At 31.4% G+C, this 5,168-nt stretch overlaps 1 long non-coding RNA gene across 1 annotated transcript; it reads left to right on the forward strand.

Moving 5' to 3' along the window:
• Positions 1 to 3,325: 3,325 nt before the first annotated feature.
• On the forward strand, positions 3,326 to 4,532 carry LOC126882767 (uncharacterized). Its single transcript, XR_007697375.1, has 2 exons — positions 3,326 to 3,583; positions 3,732 to 4,532. It is a non-coding gene; the product is annotated as an uncharacterized LOC126882767 (long non-coding RNA).
• The last annotated feature ends 636 nt before the right edge of the window (positions 4,533 to 5,168 follow it).

The following is a 5,168-nucleotide window of genomic DNA, read 5'->3' on the forward strand; positions in this document are numbered from 1 at the left end:
TGTAAAATATTTATGTACCTGAAGGCTTTTGTATGCTTTCATTTGTTGCTTAGAGTAGTAACTGTGAGACTTCACCAGATATAATCAACTATTTATAATGGATAAATATCTATAATAGTAATTTGGTGGAATGTGGTAAAATCCAATTCTGACTGAATTGTATATGGATCTAAATCCCCAATTATTTTCAGCTTCAATAAATATCAAAAACAATAAATGAAATAATGTTATTGCTTGCAAAATTCATCAATATTGAAAAATATCAGAGAAATGAACAGTAAATAAAAATTATTTCCCCTACCACTTTGCAGTGTGATAAAGTTTATAAAGTTCACAAAATACAGCAAACGAAATCCAAATGAATCCAAAATAGACAAAATACGACGATAAACAATGAAATGAAATGATATTACAAACGTAACCTGTAACTTTTTGTTGTATGCCAACCAGAAGTCACGTGGTTTGGATTGCCTAAATACATAATATACACGCGCGGCACATTTGAAAATGAATGCAAATTTAATAGTAAATGGCCTCTCTTTAAATATAGGACATTGGTAGTATGTTCATAGAATCTTTTGTGGTAACATTCCACGAATAACTTAATCAGATGTTCACCGAATGTTCCTTGAATGTCCAGGACATTCAAACAGTAATAGAACTTTGATAGTACATTCCTGGAATGTTTTTTGTTGTTAGGGAAGAGGCCCATGGCTTGGTTTAATATTCTTTTCCGTTCTCTAGAGAATTTAGAGAATCTTGGAATTCCTGCTTGCTGCTTAACTTTTCCAATTTATGATTGTAAGGTCTTCTGTCTCTTTCGAAATCTTTCTTCCGTTTCGTTTTCGGTCTACCATTCTTCTTCTTTTCTCCTATTCCTCCCGTTAGTAGTATTCTTTTGGGAAGTCTCGTGTTTGACATTCCTTTGGATATGTCCCAATTACCTCGGTCTTTGTGATTTGATGATTCCTACTACACGGTTCTCCTTCGGTTCTCCATACATCCTCTCTAGTTCTAAATTTGGTGTTTTTATCCACATTCCATTCCGCACAGCTTTCGTCCAAATATTTTCGTGAGAACTTTTCTTTCCCATGCTTTCAGCATGACTTGTTCGGATTTGTTCATCGTTTATGTTTCACTGGAATATAATACTATATGCATCTACAGCGTGTCTACTTAAGTTGGAAACATATGGGAAACTTTTTTATTATTAATTTCACGAAAAAAAGTTATTCTTCATAAAAAGTTCTGCATGCTCTAAAACCTAATATTCAATCATCATATATCAAATTTTGTCAATATTATACGAGGTCTGTCAAAAAATATGAATTTCGTTCAGGGGTAAAGTACCTTTATTTCTCTGAATTTCGAAAATTCTTATTATGAAAAGTTGTTTGGAATTTAAAACCAAGATCAAATATCTAATTACATGCTTCCAATTAAAAAAATAAATTTCCCAATTTTTCTCAAATTTATGGATACTTAACTTCGTTTTTATTTATTACCCACGAAAAAAAGTTATTCTTCATAAAAAGTTCTGCATGGTCTAAAACCTAAGATGCAACCATCAGATATCACATTTTGTTAATTTTATACGAGGTCTGTCAAAAAATATGAATTTCACTCAGGAGTAAAGTACCTACCTTTATTTTCACAGTATTGAAAATTGTTATTAAAAAAGTTGTTTATAATTAAAACTATTTTTCAATATGTAATTACATCCTTCTAATTGAAATATTGTGAAATATAAAGGTATTATACTCATGAGCGAAATTCATATTTTTTGACACACCTCGTATTAAATTAATAAAAATTGATATATCATAGTTGTATCTTAGATTTTAGACCATGCAGAGCTTTTTATGAAGAATAACTTTTTCTCGTAAAATGATTAATAAAAGAGTTATATTAATTTTTTATAAATAAAAATGACAGAGAAAAATTTGTAAAATATTTTTTTTTCAATTAGAAGCATGTAATTACATATTTTATTTTGGTTTTTAATTACAAACAACTTTTCATAACAAGAATTTTCGATATTCATAAAAATAAAGGTACTTTACCCTTGAACGAAATTCATATTTTTTGACATACCTCGTACAATATTGATAAAATTTGATATATGATGATTAAATCTTAGGTTTTAGAGCATGCAGAACTTTTTATGAAGAATAACTTTTTTTCGTAAAATTAATAATAAAAAAGTTTCCCATATGTTTCCAACTTAAGTAGACACGCTGTATATAGGTCTTATCACTGTCTTATAAATTCTTGTCTTAGCTCTTCTAGATATAGTCTTACTTCTTACGTTGTTTTGTTTAGAGCAAAGATACAACGATTACCAGCCATAATTCTCGCTTGGATTTCTTCTTTCATATTTGGTCTTTTAGTGAATGTCGCTCCTAGATGTTGGAATCTTCCTACTTCCTCGAATTTATATATTTTTCCTTCTATGTTTATTGTCATGTATTGTCCTTGTATGTATTCTCCTTCTGTCCATTCCATATATTTAGTCTTTATCTCTTCCATTTTCGCTATCGCCCCTAGTATTTTTAGCATTCCTTTCATCGTTTTCTTTTCCTCTGAAATGGTTGTTATATTTTACAAGATCTTATCGTGAAATATCTATTTGTATAACAAGGGAGGAAAAGGCACTTTACTCCCGCATGTTATACATATGGTTTTTCCACCTTCCTCAAATAACAAGTAATTTTTTCATTTTTACTTAATTTATTTATGTAACTAACCACCAAAATTTATTAGAATTAAATCTAACAAGTAGGTACAATACAACTGTCAACTGTCAAATATAAGTCAAATTATTAATGTAAACATTGTTAAATCAAAATAAGAATTTACCGTTTTTACCATTCTGCAAAATACAGGGTGTTTTATAAATAAACGTTAAAATGTATAGATACTTACGTAATAGAAAATAGATATTGTACAGGGCGTCAATAAGTTATATTTCATGAATGAAATACCATGACGTCACTTTTACTTTTCCGCCCTAGGGAGGAAAAGTACAACTTCGCTCCCTACAATCAGGTACGGAAAAGTATACTTTGGCTAGAGGTAGGTGGAAAATATATTTTTGGGAACTTTTGATCGATCTAGGGTCGGTACTTTATGTCCCGATTAAACTCCGGTTTGCTAACCGGGGTTGAATCGGGACAGAAAATACCGGCTCTAAAGTCCACTTTACATCAACAATAAATTGAACAATAAATTGACAAAGTTATTCAAGGCCAAATTTGACGTGTAAAAGCACACTTTGACATCTAAGTTTGTTCGTTATAAACTTCACGTGAAGAAAAATAAAATTGTTCTATTTTTTCATTTATTTGGCGTGAATTCAGTGTCACCAACCTGTGTCCATTTGGCGGGAAGTGGAAGTAGAGCTTTTTGTTTATTATTATTTGTTGAGGTTGAGTCGTTCATGTTATGACAACCTAAAAATTTTGATTGGAAAATGCATATAAGATAAGGGGGTGGGAAAATGGAAATTAGTGGCTTTTTTTGCAGTTCTGTCTGTTAGTTTTGCGTTTTGCTCTGGCTGGGTCTCTTTTGTTTAAACAATTATGTAAGTATTATAAAAACGTTTTCAGTTTTCTGTATTCTTTAGGAAACGAATTATTTATGCATATTATTACCTGTAAATAGTAGTACCTATTTCTTTTGATTTTTAATTGTAAAGAATAGAAAAATTACCATTCATTTTAATTTTTTAGAATCAGCTGAAAGTGGTCTACAAAAAAACTAGGAAGGAAACGTATTATAGCCTTGTTGTGGCTATGAAAGGCAAAAGAAAGATACCTATAAAAAGTGTATTGACTAGTTGGAAGAAACTCCACATTGTCGATGCATAATAAGATATTACTTTATAAACAAATATTAAGACCTAGGAATGGAACCTGGATAATATAATCATCAAGAAGATAGCATGAAGTCATGACTTCATAAGTATGAGAATATTGAGAAAATCCAGCTCATCGATATCTACTACTGGACAAACTAGAAGATTGAAGAGGACAAAGCCTTTTGAACTAGTTTGAGTGATAGGTGATAGTGAAAAGCAGAGCGTAGTGCTTGTGTGCCTGTGTATGTTAGAATAGTGCACAATCTTGTTAGATTAGATAAGAGACGCTATGGGGTAAGCTCTTCATTTTAATGAACAGTAGTAATTTAGGTTAAATTAAAATTGCTCATTGGTCAGTTATGACCAGATTGTAATTCTCTGATGTTTGGCAAAAAGGGCTTAAGTCAGAATTGCACATCAATAATGTTTTGATGATTTCTCGACCAGAAAAAAAGTGTTGCAGACTTAAACTGTATGTACCAATAAAAAGAGCCAATTTTTCTGGTCCAGAAATCATCAAAACATTATCGATGTGCAATTCTGACTTAAGCCCTTTTTCCCAAACATCAGAGAATTGCAATGTACAATTCAATACAAATGAATCATCATCGTAGTGATGATTATGGAAAAAAATATATGACAAGATTTTGTGCAATAAAAATGTTTATATTTATCAAGGATGTATTATTTGGTATGGCCACATATACTTCTGGTATATCGTCGGTGATGTGACAATACCTCCTATCTGCTTTTTCATGAATTTTGTAGGAGACGAAAAACCATTTTTAGGGTCATCTCTGTTTTCACATGTCAAAAAATATCATATGAAAACAGGTGACTGTAAAAAAAGTTTTTAGTCTCTCTTACAAAACTCATGAAAAAACAAATCGGAGGTTTTAGGTTTGTTTCAACACGATTAAGAACTGACAGATTACCGTTTTGTTACTAGATAATTCACGTTTCATCGGAACGAAATAATACATTCCATGGTACTGCACAGGACGGTGATCGGTGTGACGGTTTCTGGACCGTCCAAAGGTTCATGTTGGAACAAACCTATTATGTCACATCAGTGACTAGGTATATCCAGGGAATGTCTAAAAATATACTTTGAATGTCCTAAGAACATTTGTGATTAAAGGAATGTTCCAATAAGACATTCAGGGAATGTTTAAAATGCTGACAGAGGACTTTCTTGGGACATTCAGGGGATGTTATTGTGCTTTTGAGGACATTCCAGGAATGTTTTCAATGTCCTGTGTGTACATTCTAGGAACATACATGGAATGTTTGGTGTTATTAGGGAACT

The sequence above is a fragment of the Diabrotica virgifera genome, chromosome 1 (genome assembly GCF_917563875.1).
Source record: "Diabrotica virgifera virgifera chromosome 1, PGI_DIABVI_V3a".
In the NCBI taxonomy this organism is placed as follows: Eukaryota; Metazoa; Arthropoda; class Insecta; order Coleoptera; family Chrysomelidae; genus Diabrotica; species Diabrotica virgifera.